This window comes from Diuraphis noxia, unplaced genomic scaffold (assembly GCF_037042655.1).
Source record: "Diuraphis noxia isolate RWA-SAM2 unplaced genomic scaffold, SU_Dnox_SAM2 contig0001, whole genome shotgun sequence".
NCBI classification, from domain to species: domain Eukaryota; kingdom Metazoa; phylum Arthropoda; class Insecta; order Hemiptera; family Aphididae; genus Diuraphis; species Diuraphis noxia.
Window position 1 is genome coordinate 91,819,087 of NW_028301711.1, and position 12,310 is coordinate 91,831,396.

Consider the following 12,310-nt stretch of genomic DNA (forward strand, 5'->3'; position numbering starts at 1 on the left):
TATCGTATCATGATAATATAAGTATTGGTATAATGTTGGCAGTTTCATTAAATGTATTTCAATATTTTGGTTTAACACTTGAATTAAATATTGTAATAGATCGTTATTGTTTGATAATTTACGTACCCATTTGGTATTTAAAATTAGAAATTATGTAAACTAATTCCCATGCTCTCTACCTTCAATTATTTACCACTGAGCATTTTGATATTATAAAAAAAAAAAAAAAAAATAGAATTAAAAACAACCTTTTGGTTCTGGTTTAATTTATTTGTAATTGTTTCACAAATATTTTTATTTGTGTAGAGAAGGCACACCAAAATGTTGACCCAGTAGCCAGTGTACAATAGGTACACTATCGATCTAGATATTAGCCACTAGTTACGTGTTGATATACTAACACAGTTAATGAATTTGTTTAAATAGAGTATGAAATAGATTAGGTTTAGTTATATATAATTTTAATTGTTGAAATTTATATTATTGATAAGTAGTATTTAGTGCAACAATCACCTCAGTAAATTTTTAGTATACCAATCGATTAGATTATAATACATATCTTTTATATTATAGTTTACATTGGTAAATAACAATGTAATCTTTAATTTAATTTAATTTAAAGAAACTAGATATACATGTGATTGTAATTACATTGTGGTACACAAATATAAAATAAATAATAAATGTATACATAAAGATACTTAGATACCATCTTTACACATTATTATATTCATTTTTATGTTCAAACCATTTATTTTGGTACACATTACAAAGGTATGTTGATTCTTGACTTATTAGTAATTATGCATAAATATAGATAGAAGTACTTATTACAATCAAGGAGTAAGTATCAAAAGCATATTTATTTAAAAAGGCGAAGTGATCGAGTGGCTTGATCGAATATTATACATGCACGCGAATTTAAAAAAAATATATAGAACCCATTATTATTATCGCTAGATACGCCTACGATGTCGGTGAAATGTAATAATTATTCCATATATAATGTTTATAATATAGGTTTGCTAAAATAAGTAACGGACTTTTGTATTTAATTTTACATGTGTAATTATCTGAAGGCCAAAATTAACATACATAAATATATAATAAAATACCGGAAATGATAATCCAACTATCAATAGTCAATAATATCTAATATCTATGTAGTATCAAAATTATGCAGCATACGACATACGTGGCCAACGTGTATATTTAATATTTACTAGCAAAAGTTAAATAATACACCGACCAACAGAATGTAAAATTAATAATAAGTAATAACTCGTAGTTGGTAATTGATTTTAAACGGATATCACACCCGTATTTGATGCAACCATTTAGAAATAGACTGCATATTATCAAATTTGTGTCGACAGCTCTAACAATTGTTTGTGTTTTTAGGTACAATATTAGAGTGAATTGACCTATTATCAAACTTATTGATAACAACATTATCTGTGTTCTCTCATTAAGTTTTTACAACTAATTTTTAAGCAAATTATTAACATTTTAAATATTAATATTATTGGATTGATTCTTCCAAGAAGTTTTTCAGCACAATAACTTCCATATCACTTATACTTAAAAAAAAACACTCCACATTCACAAATCGTATAAATAAATATTTTACAAAAAAAAAAAATATTTTTTTATAACTCATAACTCGGTTAAAAATTAAAATATCGTACAAAACCTACGAGAGATCATAAAATTATAAACATTATATCAGGCTTTAAGATTGATAATAATTATTAAGTTAATTCAATTTAATATTCAAGCTAACAACATAACATTGGAACTTAATAATTCTAACATTAGGTGTGACAGCCCGAAAGAAGAGATATCTTTTGTATCACAAAGGTTTCTGTTATGTAGCAGATATCATAGCCACTCAAAGATAGTAAAACAAAGAAAAATAGCACCTACATTAATTATTTCATGAACTACTTTGTAGTACCTAGTTCGTGAATTATTTGAGACTGTATGATACCGGCTAAAGGCCTTTTCAGTTCTTGGATAACAGTGTTATAAATCGTTACTTTTTATAAGTACCTAGGTAAAACTAATTAAATAAAAATGTTTGTTCCTAAATCATGTATACAACAAGCTACAAATGTTTGTACAGAACAATCATACCAACATGGCAACATTATATTTGTATATGTATGTAAACATTTAAAACAATTGGTATAGTAATTTATAATACAACTCTTATTAGTTTACACTTGTTATAATTGTTATAAATGTATTATTAATTTTATAAAATATAAATCATCATTAATAATATGATTATCAACTCTTAGGTATAGGTATCCTTTAGTATCTATAATCCTATAATATATTTAATAATATAATATAATAAATTTTCTTACTAATTTTCATGTATGTAAAAATAAGGCGATATAAATACACAAAAACTAACAAGTAAATTCTAAATTTTTTGTATTTTGTTTTTTAGCCAAGCTGCCAAGCGTTTAATAGTAATAAAAATATATTATTATGACATAATCTACAACAGTTGATAATTATAATTACAAAATACCTAATACACATGTTTATATAGATTCAGAGGTTGATACTAAAAAAACAATTACTTAATATTGTTAGATTTATTGCTGACGTTTTCAAAATTTTAAACTTAAATATTTAGGTACCTAATTACACAAAATCATAAATATATGTACAGAACATACAAAATAATACAACTGTTGCTTATTTTACCAATAATATTATGTATGATTTATGAATATAGTCATCGGGTACCTATGAAAACTGTACAAAATAGATAGGTCGGAGGAATTTGGTATATTATTATAAATATCAGCTGTAGTATCACGAATAGTTATGAGGAAATGAATGTTAATTAAAATTATTTTACTATGTTTAATACAACATTACAACAAAAAAAGAAAAATCATCAATATTAATCGTAGTCGTTAGTGCCTGATTTCACTTCGTTTAAGGGTACCGAGATTAGGTACTATACTACTATATTATATTAAATAAAAACGGTTTAGAATTTTATTCGCACTATTTAATATACCTAATACAACATATAATACATATTATAATAGCTATAGAACAGCTTTGTTTAACGTTATTTATATAAAGGCATCGCAAATCGGTATTTCGACTACGCATATACAGCTAAACTAAACGCATCTCAAAATATAGCAAAACAATCAAATAAAACAACTAAATAAAATAATCTATATCAGTAAAAAAGCAGTGTGATAATTATTTTTGATCTACGTGAGATGCACCGGTGCATGCCTGCAATGCATAAATATAGGCAACACAATTATCTTTTTCTTTCTGTTAACAAGTAACGAAGGAAAAATAAAATTGTAATATACCTTTAAATATTCCTGTTTTTAATTAACCTGGTCATGAAGCTGTACGGAAAATTATTAAACGTAGAAGAAGAAAATGTTTACCAGCCAAACCAACAACTTTAGAAGATAATAAGATTTCTGAAAGCCTACAAAATACTTTTGCCGGAGAATAATTTCTATTAAGTGAGTCTAAAATAGAAAATGATAAAATATTGATTTTTCAACTAAATTTGAAATTGAAAAACCTGTAATAGCTAAATTTTGGATTATGGACGGGATTTTCAAGACAGTCCCAAACATATTTTTACAAATGTACCCTATTCACGCATCAGTGGAGGAATAAACTCGAGAATTCTTCCACTCGTTTTTATTTTAACGTCAAGTAAAAATCAAAAATGTTATGAACATTTATTTCAAGATCTGATTGAAATAGGCAATAAGTATGGTTATGAACTTAATCCAGCATGTATTATTACTGATTTCGAAAAATCCGCAATTAATAAAATATACACAATATGTTTCCAGAATGTGTCCAAAAAGGGCGCTTTTTTCATTTGGCACAGAATGTTTGGAGAAAAATTCAATCGTGTGGATTGGCTATACTGAGTATGGTATAAACATTTTAGTTTAAAATTACACTATATTCCTGCATTGGCATATTAATAGCATTTAATGAAATAAAACAGTATACAGGGTGATTCTTTTAAGTGGGTACACTAATTATCTCAAAAAGTATTTAATTTTTTTTTTAAAGGTTTCAAGTTGTTAAAAAAACCAACGTTTTTATTAAAAAATTATATTTTTAAATATTTTTTATCCTTATCATTTTTTAAGTTTTTACTTTTTTGAATGACGAGTAGTTTATAAGTTATATGTATTTAAAGTGTAGACAAGCGGAGTAGTGGACAAACATTTTGCGGAGTAACCCTATACCACTCCACTCTGCCAATCTAAACTTTAAATACTTAATTATAACTCAAAAACTACTAGCCCTAAATTCGATTTTTATGAATCAAAATACTTAGAAAAATATTCTGCTTTGGAATATGAAATTCAAACTATGTTATCATTCAAAAAAGTAAAAAACTTAAAAATGATAAAAATAAAAAATAGTGTACCCTCTTAAAAGAATCACCCTGTATATGCCAATCGAGATGTATAGTTGGTTTGATCAGACTTATGTAAATGGGAAAATTCTTCGAACATTTAAAAATGGAACAATATCCCGGTCTCCACCCTTATTTCCACCAAAATTTTGGTCAGTAAGTCATAATAACAAATTGGATATATCTCAAACTCAAAACAATAGGTAGAATCGTGGCACAAACGTTGTAAGACTTTAATTGGAGCGGATCATATTGACTGTTTAGTGTTTACATATTGTTTCAGAAATGAAAAAAGAACAAAAGAATACAATAGGTTAGTATACTAGTGTAGTAATACATGATTTATTTAACAGTGTATATATTTCATTTATAATTCATAATTAAATCTGGTGTTATAGGTCAAATTGAACTAATACTATCGGGTGAACTAAAGCTTCTGCAACGTCCAAAATATGCTGCTCATAAGAAGCGGTTGAATATGGTGATAAATGTAATAGGACTCTCATAGATTCATAGATTTACTAAATGGGATAGCTTATAGTATATAGCTATAAATTTAATTTTTTATCACAATTTTTTCACAATTTTTTTACGATTTTTTTACGATTTTTTGATAATATGAACAATAAATGTGATTTTTAAATTCTGAGCGGAGCGATGAATGTATTGATTTTAATATGATATGTGTTTTTTTTTTTTTTTTTTTTTTTTTGTGTCTGTCATCACGTTTTGGGGCAGTAAAAATGCTTCGATTTTTGACTTCAGTTCCTCGTTCGATCAGAAAGTGAATCTAGTCGGTACTTTGGGGGGTCAAAAACGAAAAATTCTTAATACTTTTCTAAATAATCGAGAAAAACAAACTAAAAATTTAGGGAAAAACGGAAAATTTTACGCACACTCATTTTTTGAAAAAATCGATTTTGGTTTTTGATGTAACTTTAAAACAAATAACCAAAGATACACGAAATTTTCACTGAATGTTTATATAAGTATATTCTATCCACCATGCAATTTTCAAAAAATTTCGACTTAAGTTGAACTATTCATAGGCATTTCAAATTTTCGATCATTATTAGTTTTTTTTAAATTAATATCGATAAAAATTTATTTGTAAAGCAGAAAAGCTTGAAAATTTAATACAAGGCTCTTAACATATTGTTACAATAGCAGTTGAAAAATAAAATAAATTCATAGTCACAATTTTTTTTTATAAGCATTCAAAGTTTGAATTTTGACAAAATACGTAAAAATCACGAAAATTCACAAATTATTTTAAGCTAGAAATTCATAAAAAATTTTCTTTTTAAATCTAAGATTTAAAAATTTAATACAAGATTCCTTACAAGTTTTTCAATCTTTATCACAAATAAAAATTCCACCTGAAATTCAAATTAAATTTTTATGAGCATTTGAAATTTAAATTTTTACAACATTGGATTTTCACTTTTAGCGATTTCCTTATTTTGGTGTAACTCTAAAACAAATTACCACAGATACTTGAAATTTTGACTCAATGTTTATATAGGCGTGTTATATATTTGATAAAATTTTCAAAATATTTAGATTTGTTTTGAGCTGTTTACTGACATTTTAATTTTTCAACTTTATTAGTTTTTTTTTCTATAAATATCGATAAAAATTTATTTGTTCGGTAGAAAAGCTTGAAAATTTAATACAAGGCTTCTAACACATTTTAACAATAGAAATTAAAAAATATTAAAAATTCGTAGGCATAATTTTTTTTTATAAGCATTTAAAGTTCAAATTTTGACTAAATACGTAAAAATTACGGCAATGTTCAAATTATCTTAGATAGAAATTCATAAAAGTTTTTCTTTTTAATTCTAAGATTTGAAAATTTAATACAAGTCTCCTAACATATTTTTACTATAGAAGTTGAAAAATAAAAGAAATACATAGTCACAATTTTTTTTTTTATAAGCATTCAATGTTTGAATTTTTACAACATATTACGTAAAAATCACGAAAATTCGTAAATTATTTTATGCTAGAAATTCATAAAAAATTTTCCTTTTATATTTAAGATTTGAAAATTTAATACAAGGCTTCTATCATATTTTTACAATAGCAATTGAAAAATAAAAGAAATGCGTATTCTTAATTTTTTTTTATAAGCATTCAAAGTTTGAATTTTGACAACATATTATGTAAAAATCACGAAAATTACGAAAATTCGCAAATTATTTTAAACTAGAAATTCATAAAAAGTTTTCTTTTTAAATCTAAGAGTTGAAAATTTTTAATAATGTATAATATATCCTAGACAGATAAACTGTCTTCGCTCAGAATCGTTTTTCGTATACAATGATATAATATCATTGGATTCAAATTTAATTCCATCCATTACAGTAACCCACTAGTAACCTACTGTACAGCAGAGCAACATCCACGACTTACCCGCCTTTTTTTAAATTTAACGTTAAATCTTACCCTTACAGTTAAAAGTAAGTTCAATATATCTATCTAACTAAATTGCGACTGTGGTGAAACGTGCATGTTTTTGATCGTGTTTGATATTGAGTTTTTATAGGTACCTAATGGTTACATTAAATATTGATAATTTTAATATTCTTCATCTATATAGTACCTATATTTTAAATTTACTGCACAATATATACAATACGTTTAATGTTTACTCTTGAACACTTTCCAAAAGTAAAAAACACCTCAGGGCCTGTTAGCCAGCTCTGTTATTTGCATTTCGCGTAAGTAATATTTTAAATACCAATAATATAACATCTAAAGTGTATATAATTATATGTAGTATGTAGATACAAATGCGTAGTGTAAAACGAAACTTTACATAATATTTTTCCTGTGTCTTCGTTTTATTTTTTAGTGTATGACATGTGTAATAAAATAGCGGAATAATAATATTATTATCATGGGTAAACAACGTTGTCGTACGAGTCGGCAGACGTAAAATGTGTTTGACCAACTATATACAGACAAAACAGTACAGCTAGTATCAATCTTATAAATTGCTTTTTTTTTAATTGTTTATATTACATCAAATATTGTTTAGACGAAAATAAATTATAATTAAGTAAAACATTTTTTTTTTTTTAAACATTACTACATACTATTTAGATACCCTGTCGGCGAACGCCGTCGGCCTGAATCCTGTCGGCCTATTGGTTGTCGGCTCAACGTCGTGATCCCATTATCATATACTTCAATGATCTACATGATTACTTGACGTGTGAAACAATAAATCATCATAAATCATTTATATTAATAATTTATATTGGTTCCATAACGCCTATATATACAGTTTTGAATCAATTTATTGATTGGTGTTTTACTATATGATGTAGGTAAGATGCGAAATATAGGTAGATACATAAACATATAATAGGTATCCAAATATGAAAAAACTACCTATAATTGTGTATAGTACCTAGTACCTATAGTGAATACCTTCTTTACAATAATGACAATATACTAATGTAATATTAGATCCATTCTGAAATTATACTTTATTTTTGTTGATTTAATAATTATTTACGCATCGTTATAAAAACATATTATAATTTATCTAAAATACGAATGCGATAATATCGTCTATTTTTAGCAGAGTGATAATGGTTAGGAAATGGAATTTATTCGAAGCCAGAGTACTGTGAACAGTAGCGTACATTCAAAATTGTTTTGGGGAGGGCTTAAAAAAAAAACCAATATAGAAACCTACCTTTTAAAACTACCCATTTGCCTAACAATCAAACCTATATACAAATATAATTAGGTAAAATGACAAAACAAATACAAAGGCTTACATAACTTATGGAAGTAAGATATCATTTAATATGTACATATAGTATGTATAGAATAGAATATCTTCTTCTTCGAGTGCCATATTCGCTAACGAACGTAGACAATCATGTTAGCAATTTGATCTTTATTAATGGTTGTTCTGAATAAAGATATTGTTGATGTATTGAACCATTTTCGGAAGTTTTACTTATATAATCCTTACCAAGACATGGTCAAAATTTCAAAACATTTGTATGACTTTTGAGCTTTTTATTTTATTTTATATTTATTTTTATTTTATGATAATATTTCCTAATTATAAATTATAATTATAATTATATAAATTATAATTACCTACTTATATAAATCATTCTTAAGCAGTTCTTATAAAGCTTTGTTTATCACCATAGAAACGAATAAAATTATATAAAAAAGATTCCCTCGTCCGCTCAGAATCATTTTTATCGAATGCAATCATTGCATTCAAATCAAATACAGTAAAATTATACTATCCTGTCCAAGGACCGAAGAAATGATGGAAAAACATCCATCACCGAAATTCTGGCCTACTTTTTAATTGAATAGTTCAATCAGCACTTCATTGGGAGTAATTGAATTGTTTTTGTTGATCGAGAGCATAAACGATGAAGTTTTCCCTACTAAAATTTATTACAACATTAAATTAAGTTAATTATAATCATAAGAGCTCGGATGTAAATGACCAAAATGTCATTAAAATATGCATTTAAAAAAGTCAAAATATGGAATTATATGTCATAAACATTATTAAATATACCTATTTTTTCATGCAAAAAAAAAGAGTTAATATTAATTCAAAAAAGATTATACACTCTATTAAATGTGTATTTAACCTTATTTTATTACAAAATACATAGTTATTAAATATGAAAAAATGATTAATTAGTTCCCATTCTATCAAAAAGGACCACTCCACGTCTACAAAGTTGATCGGTGCAAACTTAAATTCAACAATGTCGTCAATTTCCATAGCCACTGCACCGTTGGTTTATATCTATAATTTCCTAATTTTATGAGTGTGTTATTTTTAAACTCAAAAAGAATTTATTTTTGAAATATAAAATATTAACGATAAAAAAGCGGGAAAGTGGATCTCTGAGCGACCTCTGCTGTACAGTAGGTTACAAGTGGGTTACAAATGGATGAAATTAAATTGGAATCCAATGATATTATATCATTGTATACGAAAAAAGATTCTGAGCGGAAACGGTTTATCTGTCTAGGATAATTACATGTCTCTATGGTCATTTGTTTTAAAGTTACATCAAAAACCAAAATCGATTTTGTCGAAAACTGATAGTGCGTAAAATTTCCCGTTTTTCCTTTAATTTTTAGTTTGTTTATCCCAATTGTTTAGAAAAATATTAAGAATTTTTACTTTTGACCCCCTAAAGTACAAACTAGATTCACTTTCTGATCGAACGAGTTACTGAAGTCGAAAATCGAAGTACTTTTACTGCCCCAAAACGTGATGACAGACACAAAAGAAAAAACATACATCATGGTAAAATCAATACATTCAGAATCTAAAACGTTGTACTATATGTGTAAATTTGTAAGCATATTTAAATTATACAGATTTTTTTTTTAAATGTATTAGAATAAAAGTTATTTTATTTGTCATGACTTTCTGTCACACTCTTATTGTAATCTATAAGTACAACAGGTTTAACAGGAAGACACGAAAAAAAAAATTATGCTACTTCAATGTAGAACGAAAATTGAGAAAATTATATAATTAGGAAAAAGTAACTTATGAAATATACTCATGTCAGCAAATTCCCAAAAATAATATTTTGAAAAAAGTTATTACGTTCTAAATTAATTAACTCAAAAAATATTGATATTATAAAAAATTTTTAAAAAAAAACTACTTGACTTAGATAAATGTCTCTACCATCATATTGTTCTTATAATTAGATTCGCAAAATGGCCATTTTGAATTTTTCTAGAAAAATTTTAATCAAATTAAAATTTTTTTTATTTTTAGTATTAAAAACAAAATATAATTTTTTATTATACGTGTGTAACACAAGTGACTATAAATATATATATATAAAATTGTAATTATTGATTAGAAAAAAAAATCATTTAATCTGTCAGTTCTTCATATTTTATACCCTGTGTAATATGATTGTGATTTTTGTATGATTAGGTTTAGATAACCAACTTACACATTTTAAATTATGGTTTAGGTTTTTATCTGCGGAACTCCTCATAGATCATTAGCATTTTCATTTCGTATGACACATAACACGATCAGTGGAATAATGTATGAAACATGTAACACTATTTGGAATGTTTTTGGACAAATTCATATGCCTTCTCCGACGAAAGAAATGTAAAGCCAGATTGCTTGATTGCAGATTTCTGAATCAATCAATCTGATTTAAAAATTATTAGTTTAAAAAGATACTCAATAGTTAGGTCCAAATAATTCGGATGAATGCGTCCGACGTCGGGTAAAATCAAAATATTTTGTTTTTTCCGGCCGCATCCGCCCGGCGCGGCATGCAAAACGCATGAAGCCATGAACTATTTTCATCATATTGTCGAAAATGGCCATATTTTACCACTTATAATTTATTTATAATTTATATAGAATTGTTTTGGACTGTAATATTATTTTTGTATGTTTTTTCTTGCAAGTTATTTACAGTACCTTGTTCATTTTGTGCAATTGCGTAAACCTGGTATAGCAGTGGTTGGACCTGTGTTTTTAATTATATTCAATATTTTAAATTTGATCAAATTAGACTGTATTGACTATTAAATATCTTTTTAAACTAATAATTTTTAAATCAGAATGATTGGTTCAGAAAAATTAATTAGTTTAGTTTATGACTGCAATGCCTTGTGGAATAAAAAATCAAAACATTACCACAATAGAGACATAATTAGGAAACTTTGGGATGAAATAACTAGCAAGTAGCAGTAGGTAGGTAATCTACTCATAATAAGCGATAAGCGGGAACTTTATTTCAGTACCTAGATAATAGGTATAATAAACAACTCAACATCACTACCTAGTACCTAATACCTGTAACATATTTCGATTTAAGAAGACCTGATACTTGCATCTGTTGTCTTCGTCTTTAAAAGTGTGTAACATACCAAACTTTACGCTCAGCGGCTCAGCAGATGACTTTTAGCTCCGTTAGTTTAAAAATTAGAGTGAATTGACCTCTTATTAAATTTAAATGTAAGAATATTATTTAGATGACCAAATAAGCTTTTTATTATTTTTTAATTTTGAAGCGAGTTATAAGTATTTGAATATATGCAAAATATTTACGATTTTATAATAATTATAACTCGCTTCATTATTAAAATATAGTACGAAGCCCACGAGGTTGTCTAAATAATATTCCTAACTTTAAATTTTATATTCTTTTTTCTATTTTTAAACTAACGGAGCTAAACGTGAATCAAATTATATATAACAGTAAATATTTATAAAATATTAAATTATTAATACAATTTCATAATAAAATCCTAGATATAAAACTATAGATCTATAGATACTTAACTTCCAAATTAGAACAATACAATGAGTAGAATTGACATTTTTTTAAACAAAAACATTTGTTATCTTTTTCTAATTGAAATTGAAACTATTCAAATAAACCTGTACTAAAATAACCTATTAGATAATTCGTAAATTCGACTTGTTCCATTGGATTGATAAAATATTGGATTGAAATTAAAATTTTTAAATATATTTTCAATTAGATAACCAACATTTTAAATAAACATTTACTATTTATAATTATCATTAAATCTGATGAATTTATAATTGTCTCCTAAATCATAAAAATATTTGTGAAATTAAATTCTAAAATTCAGTTTATTACGTAAATAAAAAACAGGACTAAAAAAAAAATATTGAATCTAAATATTTTCTCGCATTTTTAGCTTTGTAAAGGTGAAACAATTTCTGAAATTGGTAACTAATAACAAATTACTTATTTCTTATTTAAACTATAGCGATCGATCTTTTGGGAGGCATAAGTGGATAACTGTATAGAAATGGCGTTATTATATAACAAAAAAAAA